The following is an 11780-nucleotide window of genomic DNA, read 5'->3' on the forward strand; positions in this document are numbered from 1 at the left end:
GGTGGGGGGGGGGGGGGGGGGGGGTGGGGGGGCCTTCTTGAGACCCGAGCAGCGGCGACCTTCCACGCACTACTCTTCCTCGTTCTCAGCGCCTGCGGACATGCCAGCTTTGTGGTCGTGATGGCGGGGGCGGCCTCGGCGATGTCCTCCGCTTCATATTCGGTCTTGCAGCACACCTTCCGCCGCCTTTGTCAAACTCCTTGTAAGTGGCCTCTAGTTCCGCCTGCCTCGGATCTCGTAGGCGGAGCGGTAGGACTCGAGCAGCGCCACCCACGTCCGCCGGCGTTGAGCCGCTCCTCCGAAATTTTCTCGTCTCATATCTGAATGCAAATAGACTACTATCCTAAGTGTATATGACAGGACCTAAGAGCTGTTTGTTCGTTCAACTCTTGCTTACCTTAGCTCTGGCTCAATTTGAAAGATAAATTACCTACTAACAAAGAATGCTGCCCCTGTTTTTTTTTGCAAACATAAAAACAAAGCAAGCCTCACATTCTGCCGAAACAAATTTTGACAGAAGCCTAAAAGCTATCTTCCTAAAGTAATAATGAACCAAATTTGTCAGAGAGATCAACAAAGGCATTTCATATTCTATACAAAAGCCAAACAACAGAACTAAAATACTTAATAACCGAGACAAACTGCTTCCTGGACACAAGAAATCAAATCCTCCGACGACGGTGCACGGTGATGCTGCAAAGCCTCTGACGACGATCGGACCCTGGTGGAACTGGAACGTGGGTTTGTTGCGATTACAGACAAGATGCTACGAAGGCTCCGGCGACGAACAGATACAATGGTGGACGAGTCGGTGGTGCCCAGGACACCGGCAATGGTTGCAAATGTGCAAGGTAGGGGTTGGAGGTGTGCGACACCGGGGCTACAGAGGATAGAGGGTCACGCTTGGGCACCGGCATCCCCACCAATTGTTTTTTCTCTCCACATGCGCGCCAGTTGCAAACTGGGGGAATGAGCAACATTGACAGTTGATTGCATCTGAAGGGGATGGCTAGGATAGCGACCGGTCTGGGCTGGCGCCAGTCTAACACTGCCCTAATTAAAATCGTGTTCTTGACTTCATGTAAGTGTACAATTTTTTTACAATTTTCATATAATTTTAGGAAGTGTCTCATATTATTTTTAAGTTTGTCATATTATATCAAACTAAAAAACAAGAAAGACCGGAAAACACAAAAAGACAGAAAATAGGAAGCTGAACAAGAGAAACACGGAATAGAAAGTAAACAAATCAGATGATTTGAGTGAGGATTGGATGGTGAAGGCAAATATATTTTAACTAAAAGCGGAGCTTGTCCGACTCTAGAGATATAAATTCGGACATACTTCTATTTTAAACCTAAACTAACTGATCGCCGGCGTCTGTTCCCCATGTTCGGCCATGAGGCCCGAGAACTAAAGCTTCGCCTTCCCACATCCGCCTCGGCGCTCTCTAACTCCGCCTCCGTAACGTCTATCTCCGGAGCCCCGGGAAGCGAAGCTGTCAGCCTTCATGTCACCGACAAGCGGCTAATTAGCCGATGATTTTCAACCCACCAGGCCTTGCTTTACAGGTACGGGGAGGGGCGTGTGTCGTTCTTCCACGCACTACTCTTCCTCGTTCTCAGCGCCTGCGGACATGCCAGCTTTGTGGTCGTGATGGCGGGGGCGGCCTCGGCGATGTCCTCCGCTTCATATTCGGTCTTGCAGCACACCTTCCGCCGCCTTTGTCAAACTCCTTGTAAGTGGCCTCTAGTTCCGCCTGCCTCGGATCTCGTAGGCGGAGCGGTAGGACTCGAGCAGCGCCACCTACGTCCGCATCCGGCGTTGAGCCGCTCCTCCGAAATTTTCTCGTCTCATATCTGAATGCAAATAGACTACTATCCTAAGTGTATATGACAGGACCTAAGAGCTGTTTGTTCGTTCAACTCTTGCTTACCTTAGCTCTGGCTCAATTTGAAAGATAAATTACCTACTAACAAAGAATGCTGCCCCTGTTTTTTTTTGCAAACATAAAAACAAAGCAAGCCTCACATTCTGCCGAAACAAATTTTGACAGAAGCCTAAAAGCTATCTTCCTAAAGTAATAATGAACCAAATTTGTCAGAGAGATCAACAAAGGCATTTCATATTCTATACAAAAGCCAAACAACAGAACTAAAATACTTAATAACCGAGACAAACTGCTTCCTGGACACAAGAAATCAAATCCTCCGACGACGGTGCACGGTGATGCTGCAAAGCCTCTGACGACGATCGGACCCTGGTGGAACTGGAACGTGGGTTTGTTGCGATTACAGACAAGATGCTACGAAGGCTCCGGCGACGAACAGATACAATGGTGGACGAGTCGGTGGTGCCCAGGACACCGGCAATGGTTGCAAATGTGCAAGGTAGGGGTTGGAGGTGTGCGACACCGGGGCTACAGAGGATAGAGGGTCACGCTTGGGCACCGGCATCCCCACCAATTGTTTTTTCTCTCCACATGCGCGCCAGTTGCAAACTGGGGGAATGAGCAACATTGACAGTTGATTGCATCTGAAGGGGATGGCTAGGATAGCGACCGGTCTGGGCTGGCGCCAGTCTAACACTGCCCTAATTAAAATCGTGTTCTTGACTTCATGTAAGTGTACAATTTTTTTACAATTTTCATATAATTTTAGGAAGTGTCTCATATTATTTTTAAGTTTGTCATATTATATCAAACTAAAAAACAAGAAAGACCGGAAAACACAAAAAGACAGAAAATAGGAAGCTGAACAAGAGAAACACGGAATAGAAAGTAAACAAATCAGATGATTTGAGTGAGGATTGGATGGTGAAGGCAAGATGGCGAGTGAGCAATGGCGAGGCGGCAAACAGGGAGTCTGTATATAAAATTAAAGCCTTTAAATAAAGGCGCTTAACAATTAACAAGGCACTGCCTAGAGAAAACAAATAATTAACATCGTTGATGGTTTGGGGTAGCTATTTTGCGTCAAACTTTGTCATATTCTTTTCAATCAGCTAGTCATTGTCTAATTCAGTTCATAAATTGTACTGCCTCATGAAAAAACATGGAGACTGACCTTAAAAACTAAAGAGTACTACACCACCAACCTCTAGCGTGCACAATGATTTCTCATGTATACCACACCTACCTCGACTTGAATGAGCAAGGTTCTATTCTCTTATATACCACCTAATCTTCAATAGAATAGCTTGCCTTACCCTATTTTAACATGTTGCATCAAATAGGTGGTAGCCACATAAACATTATAGAGAGTGTGTTAGAGAAGAAAAGAAAACATATGAGAAAACATAGGAATGTGAGACATCAGGAGCGGTTGTTGAACGAGATAACTCGGAGCCAGACCAAGTAGGTTGGATTCTTCACGTAGCAAGGATACTCATGGCTGATGTTTGGCCGGTGGCGCAAGTAGTCTGTTCAGCTCTTGCATGCTCAGGAATCCAGCCCATATGAACCTCCTGACTTTACCTTGTGATAGATAATATGGGTGTCTGAGGCGTCTGACAAAGTCTGGAGCAGCCCAACAATAGGTTAAACCTCTACCAGTGGACGCTCTAGGACACAACCATATGTCCGCGATCTACTTCCTACCATGAAGACCGGCTCCATTTTCGTGTAGGCTGCTCGACTATGCGCGGTCTAGTGCATGCTCAACAACCAAGATCAGGATGTTCCAGCCGGCGGGGAGCACAAAACTAGGAGCAATCGTCCGGGATGCTGCAACAGCCAGGGCGTGCAGGGTCCAACCAGTTGAGATGCTTCAACCACGGGAACAGCCGCCGCAACTGCGCGCAGGAGCGATGATGATCAATGAGTCCGCGACGAACGGTGGCTCGACCATGGCCAGAATTCTGTTTTTTTTTTAGGCAATGGCCGGAATTCTGTAGCCGGTGCGGGTGGGTGCTAACATTTCTATAGGAAATTTTGTTCAGGCATACATTTCTATAGGATGGGCCACATCTATCATCTGCTGGGTTCTGTCCCGTTGGGGCCGTGGGCCTTGTAACCCGAGCCAGTCCTTTCCTCTCAGTTTAGGAGGGTGGCTGTATTAGTAACCGAGAGAGGTGCAGACAGAGAACTTGTATGAACCTTTTCCCCATTTCCAAGTCTGTTCTCTTCTCCAATCCTAAATTCCCTCTTGAATCCCTATTTCTCCTACCCTATTTGGTCGAGATCGTAACAATTGGTATCTGGAGCGATGTTTCATTCATTGGGACCGGCTGGCGCCGAGGAACAAAACGCAGACGGAGGCCAAGTTGCAGCAAGCCATTGGGGAGGTCGCGGAGGGGATGCAAGCTATCACGGAGATGATGAAACAACTACTCACAGGGTTCTCCGATCTGAAGAAGGGGGTGACCGACCTCCAGACGCAGCAGTTGGAGACGAGCACGGAGATTGGTGAGATCTGGGAGCCGGCCCTCACGACTGCCAAGAAAGTCGATGAGATCATCGCCCAGACATGCCACAGGCTTCGTCGTCATTAGCATTTCGACTCCCACAAGGTACCCGGCAAATCGGCACCGCACAACCACCGCTCAACAGGTTAGATAATCTCCAGGACCTAGTGAAGTCGTCTCACTGAAGATGGCGCACTCCTCGGCGTGATACGCTTCACCAACAAAGAAAAACAAATAATTATCATCATTGATGGTTTGGGGTAGCTATTTTGTGTCAAACTTTGTCTCATTCTTTACAATCAGCTCGTAAATGGCTAATTCAGTTCATAAGTTGTACCTCATGAAAATACTTGGAGAATAACCCAAAAAAAGTAAAGAGTACTACACCACCAACCTCTAGGGTGCACAATAATTTTCTTATACTCCTCCGTTTCTTTTTAGTTTGCATATAAAATTTGGTCAAAGTCAAAGTTTGTAAAATTCGACCAGCTTTGTAGGAAAAGATATCAACATTCACACTATGAAATCAATATTATTAGATGGACGATGAAATAAATTTTCATAACATACATCAACCTTGCTGCCCCTCCGATGACGTATGAGTAATTGACCACAAACCTATGGGTCCATAGCTAGTAGCTAGATGGTTTCTTCTCTCTCTTTGATCTTTAATACAATGTTCTGCCCGATGTTCTTGGAAATCTATTCGATGTAATTTCTTTTGCGGTGCGTTTGTTGAGATCCGATGAATTGTGAATTTATGATCAGATTATCTATAAATATTATTTGAGTCTTCTCTGAACTCTTTTATGCATGATTAAGATAGCTTTCTATTTCTCTTCGATCTACTGATTTGGTTTGGCCAACTAGATTAGATTATATGACTACGGATGATGAGTTGTTATATCATTATGATAATGATGAGTTGTTATATCATTGGATGAACTAAACACATATTAGATTAAAAATGATGTCCAGTAATAAAACATTATGGTGACATGCATGTTATATTCTATTTTATTTTATTTTTCTTTTCATAATCTTATATTTGATAATTAACGTTTAGATGAAATGGGGGTTCATAACCATATAAAACGCGACACCATTGCTGTCGTGTTGTATTGCTTGTCAACCTACTCATTGCCATCGGTATGACGCAACCTTCTGTAACCAAGACCAGCCGTCAATGTCGCGCCATCTTATGGAAGACTAAACTATTCTTCTTTGCCATCCTGAATATAAATAGACATAATAACATTGAATGGATACCATCCTCCTAGAGTAGTTATAATAGCATTAAATGGATACCGTCTTAAAGATAGAACCATATTTTTATAAATAAAGGACAGTAATTACGGAGTATAATAGCATCATTATAGATATAATTAACTAAATGGACACCATCGTCGTAGATACAGGTAGATACAATTTAAATATACTGCCCACCCAACTATGTGGTCATAGATATAGATAGATATGAAAACATTAAATGGATACCATCTGAAATTAAGGACAATGATATGGCCTGATTTTTGGTATATTTGAGTGAACCAAGACTAAATGTTCTTTAGCTACAAATCTATAAGAAAACATCATGTACATTTGCACGCCCAAACAGAAATGAGAACCAAAGGTTTGAGCCTCACCTTATGGAGGGGAAAACTATTCTTATTTGCTTTATGGTGCTTGTTCTGCTAGGACATTCAACTCATGCTTGTAAGAAATCAATCTCCATGTCCCTACATATGTGTCTCCTATCCCTCCAAGCAGAATAGAAACTGCACAAGTTTCTTAGTTTGGATTTCTCTTACTGATGTATGTTCTTCTCCACAGGGAATTGCCATACCGAGAGTGCTTACTCACATCCGTTGATTTGTCTAGGTACTACTTGCCATTCAAAATGCGTGAAGAAGTGGGGAAATCTCTTCAATCATTCTTCTTGTAAAGTTCGAGGATTTTTCAAAGTGTCATGTGAATGTGTTGTCTGTGATCTATGACTATATCTAGTTGGACTTTGCCATCATGTAAAACAATGAAAAATGATGCCCAGTAATAAAACATTATGGTGACACACATGTGATATTCTATTTGATATTATTTTTCTGTTCATAATCTTATATTTTATGATTAATTATTGCATGGAATGGAGGTTGATAACCATATAAAATACGAACGAACCGAGTCTATTGCACGGTTAGTCCTTGTCGTGGAGCGGGTGGCGCGTAGGTGTGGGCGCAACTTGGCAATTGTCCTAGTTTTTAATTCTCTTCAGCAAAATAGGAGCCTTAAGGCATGTATGACACGTTCAGTCACAGGACTCAAGCTCCTACTCACCGCACCAACACTACGCAACTGCCACATTAAGTGGCCAAGCCCACCACCATTGCCATCGTGCTGCATTGCTCATCGACCTACTCGCTGCCTTCGGTATGACACAACCTTCTGTAACCAGGACCAGCCATCAATATCGCGCCATCTTGCTACTCATCCCCTTTTCCTAGGCCACCACATCCGTCAGGTTGTTGCCCTGGCCATCTCTGAAGTCTGAATGTTTCGTTCTCTCCGCGCCAATGAACACTAATTACCTTCAAGTGTAAGGGATAACTTTTGCACATTTTAGTTGGAAATATAAGTATTTAGCGCGAACCCCATATGAGTAAATAGATAGGCTTCTTGTTACCTCAAGTTAAGTATGTCACTTACGGAACACTCTATGCACTTGTACTATAACCAAGTAAAGGTAAGCGGTGAGAGCAGAAATATCATCCACTAAGTTTGACAGTACAAAATGTAATTCCTAGTTGAAATTCATCTCACGCATCACACTAAGTTTGTGAGTGTTGTCATCAAACCAAGAAGCCCCTGGCGGTGGAAGTAACACCATCCGTAGAGCTGCAAACAACACCATTCGAGTTCTCAAACACATGGGTTGTAAACTTTTTCATGTAAGTTGTATCCTCCTCGCAAAGTATCAAGATGAATCAACTGATTAAGAAGTTACTCCTAAAAATGATAATGGAGTACACACATGTTGTAGGGTCGAGACCCTAAGTGGAGATCTTTCACGAATTGGAGGGGGGGGGGTCCACGGAGAACGCGAAGAACACGAAGAACAAGAGGGGAAATCACAAGTGGAACACTCAAGAACAAGTCCAATCACACATCCACTAGACCAACAAACACATGAGATTCACAAGGTACAAGAACAATCAAAGGGAAACAACATACATGGTAAAGTTCATCCCAAATCCTATGAAGGAGATGAGGTCTTGATGATCTAGATAGATCCTTCCCTAGATGGGGTCTTCATATCCAGTAGGGATCTTCTCTCTCTCAAGAGGAATCCCACAAGGGGAGGTACACGAGCTAAGCTCTAATGTCTAGATCTATTCTTAGCTAAGTCTAAATGGAGGAGATGAAGGAGTATATATAGTCCTAGGGGATCAAGGGTTAAGCAGGGACGAAATGGACATTACATGGGCAAAGCCCGCAGCTACACATAGGGGGCCCCGTGTGCATGGGGTAAGTGGATCCCGTGAGCACGGGGTCTCGCGACCTGACGCAGTAGCCCGTGCGCACGGGGTCTGTGAGGCCGGGAACGGTACACGCCCATGCGCACGGGGTCTTTAGGACCGTGCAGCCAGCTGGGAGGCCCGTGCGCACGGGGTCACCTGGGAGCTGTTGCCTTCTTGGTGGTTCCTTCTGCGCTTTCAGGCTTCCCTCTTGGATGGTGTGGATATTCTCTTGAGCTTGGACTCCTCCTCGATGAATGTGTAGTTTCGCAAACACCTATGTATGCACATGAGAGAGGGGTCAAGTAGTATACCATTCTAGAACGGCACAAGTGAACACGTATAAAGGAGATGATTCACCTTCATGTAAGTGAAGTAGATGTGGCACATGTCACTTGCCAAACGAACTTTTGACATGGTTATGTCCGTAGGATGCTTCGCATCAACACCTCCCTGGGTTCTCTAAGGGTGAATAGAGCCTCCTAACCGTCCGTTGCCAGGTGGCTTGCCATGGGCGTTCGATCTCCCCGGATGGCTCGTACCCGGACGACCTGGCTAGATCCGAGGGATTATTGTACGTCGGTGGATCCGGGAGCTGGCAATCTCAAGTTGAGGTGGTGGCTCCTAGCTAACTCAATTTTACCGTTTCCTGTAAAAATAACTGAGTACTGTTTTAATTGAGAAAAAATTGGCTTCATCGAAAGCCATTATAATTTTGTGTTCCTTTGCCACGGCACAATCAAACCTTTATATTAGGCTGGTTGTGCTTGATTAGTGTTCCGCATTATCTGGGTGCTCACATTTTTTTATAAATGAGTCAATTTGATCAAACAAGCCAAAACATGAGCGGACAACAAAAGATATGTGACAAAACAAAATTTTACATCAAGGATTCTTTGAAATTGTCAAATATAGTGTTAATGTATGGTTTCAGTGCCTCTCGATGCTCGAGAGGTTGGCAGAGACGAGGGGCCGGCAGAGGTGAGCGAAAGAATGAATGTCCTCTCCCCTCTGACAATTAGAGTTTGTTCACACATTTTGTCACGGTTGATAGAGAAAGTGCTAGAATCACTCGTGTGGTATGTGCGTCATTTGAAAATTTCCCAAAAATGTAACTTCGAAATGAATTCTTGTAATGAACGATGCATGCACTTTTATTTTTGTCATATTTTTAATTGTAATTATTTTTATTTATTGCAATGAGTGACATTAAGCCACTAACACTGTAGACTGATACAATTAATACCCCTTAGTGCCAACCAGAAAATAGATAATCCTGAACAAGGGTGATATTGGGTAGCTATTTGTTTGTGAACCTTGCATCATTTTTCAATATCTGGTATGTGGCTAATTTATTTGATATGTTTGCACGTGTATAAGAGCACTATAAAGTAAAAAAAAGTATTCCACCACCAGCCTCCACCTGTGTATACAATGCTTTCGTTTTCTATGCCACACCAGTCTTTACTTCTTATAAGAATAGTTTTGTCTTCTTATATATACCACTTCATCTTCAATACAAACAGATCCATCATCTCATGCATTCTTTTTCAACAAGTTGCCACTGCTTCCTTTTCTACAGAACAACTCCACCCTCCACTCCTTTTAACATGTTAGTAGTACTAGCTTATTTCATCAAATAGGTGGTATTCACATCAACAGATCAAAGAGAGAAATATGGAAGATGTTAGAACACAGGGGAATAGGAGGCATCATGAGTATTAGAGGAACTACCCATTAGAGTGTTGCTTGTGGATGATGCTGGAGCTTTCTTTATTATGACTTGCCATTTATTTGTATCTGTTTGGCTGGTTCTTTCGGTAGTTGCGAGCTTGCCACATGTAGCTAGATTACAGGATTACCACACTAGCGCCAATAAAAAAAGTGGCATGTGGCCTTTCTATGATCTTACTTTTTTCAGGGATCGGTTTGAATTTGATCCATCTCAATCACTTTTTATCACTATCTTTTTTAAATCCCAGGTTCAGATTTTATCACTATCTTTTTGATGAAATTCTGGGTTTAGATAATATATTTTGTGGTAGAATCACCTTCTTTCCTAGAGATAAGCACCACTTGTGCCACTATACCATTGAATAGAGCCTAGCCAGTCTCAATGGATCGGAGTCCATAACAAGACACCATTGAACCCACACCAAGAGAAGTTCTGGCCCAGTTTTGCAACTCTGTTCTTGTAAAAAAAGATAAAAAAATCTACATCCCCAACCTCCACTTGTAAATACAGTGCTTTCCATACTTACTTACACCACGCCAACCCTTTCTTATATGAAGAACGTTATCTTCTTATATATACCATTTCATCGTCAATGGAATAAATATATCCCCTACAGAAAAATAGAGCAAATAATATGGTTTCACTTTGTTTTAATATATTGATAGCACTACCTTATGACATCACATGTTTCGTAGTCAGTAAGAATATCAAGAAAGCGAGAGAAGAATATGAATGAAATATACAAAAACACATGGAAATATGAGACATCAGGAGTAGTGGTGGAATTGCTTTTCATTTCAACACAGGACGAGGCCAAACTGCCTAATCTTGAATGGCGAGAGATGCTGGAGCTTCCTTTATTTCAACTAGTCATATATTTGTATTCATCTAGCTAGTCCGGTCTTTTTAGTACACACAATCTCAGGCATGGTAGTTTTTTTTAACTGGCATAACTCATTTCCATTAACTGAATGACGGAAATACAAGCATATGAACCAGAAAGAGTTCCAGGGGACGGAAAAGGGGAAAGTGAGTTTAACATCGTCGGGAAACCCACCGCAGGTGCTCGCTGTCGAAACACCCACTATGAGACGAAAACCAGGCGACACTCAAAAACTAGCCCAACCGAAAGAGTTTAATGCTCGGGCATGAGCCAAATAGTTTAACACCCACACAGGAGCAAACAAGGTAGGAAACCTAAAGATGGGATTGGTGGGAAGAAACTCCAGGCCGACACTGATGACCCACAAGTATAGCGGATCCATCGTAGTCCTTTCGATAAGTAAGAGTGTCGAACCCAACAAGGAGCAGAAGGAAATGATAAGCAGTTTTCAACAAGGTATTCTCTGCAAGTACTGGAATAAGTGGTAACAGATAGCTTTGTGATAAGATAATTTGTAACGAGCAACAAGTAACAAAAGTAAATAAAGTGCAGCAAGGTGGCCCAATCCTTTTTGTAGCAAAGGACAATCCTGGACAAACTCTTATATAAGGAAAAGCGCTCCCGAGGACACATGGGAATATCGTCAAACTAGTTTTCATCACGTTCATATGATTCGCGTTTGGTACTTTGATAATTTGATATGTGGGTGGACCGGTGCTTGGGTGCTGTTCTTACTTGAACAAACATCCCACTTATGATTAACCTCTATTGCAAGCATCCGCAACTACAACAAAAGTATTAAGGTAAACCTAACCATAGCATGAAACATATGGATCCAAACCATCCCCTTACGAAGCAACGCATAAACTAGGGTTTAAGCTTCTGTCACTCTAGCAACCCATCATCTACTTATTACTTACCAATGCCTTCCTCTAGGCCCAAATAATGGTGAAGTGTTATGTAGTCGACGTTCACATAACACCACTAGAGGCTAGACAACATACATCTTATCAAAATATCAAACGAATACCAAATTCACATGACTACTCATAACAAGACTTCTCCCTTCTCCTCAGGAACAAACATAATTACTCACAATACATATTCATGTTCATAATCAGAGGGGTAATAATATGCATATAGGATCTGAACATATGATCTTCCACCAATTAAACCAACTACAATCAACTACAAGGAGTAATTAACAATACTAGCAACCTACTAGCACCAATCCCGGACTTGAAGA

The 11780-nt window shown here is 43.0% G+C and overlaps 1 long non-coding RNA gene across 1 annotated transcript; it reads right to left on the minus strand.

The window, feature by feature from the left end:
- Positions 1–7154: 7154 nt before the first annotated feature.
- LOC125526498 lies at positions 7155–8498 on the minus strand. Its single transcript, XR_007291716.1, has 2 exons — positions 7633–8498; positions 7155–7296 (listed from the first exon to the last, which is right to left on the minus strand). It is a non-coding gene; the product is annotated as an uncharacterized LOC125526498 (long non-coding RNA).
- Between the last annotated feature and the right edge of the window lie 3282 nt (positions 8499–11780).

Source organism: Triticum urartu, unplaced genomic scaffold (assembly GCF_003073215.2).
Source record: "Triticum urartu cultivar G1812 unplaced genomic scaffold, Tu2.1 TuUngrouped_contig_10305, whole genome shotgun sequence".
NCBI classification, from domain to species: Eukaryota; Viridiplantae; Streptophyta; class Magnoliopsida; order Poales; family Poaceae; genus Triticum; species Triticum urartu.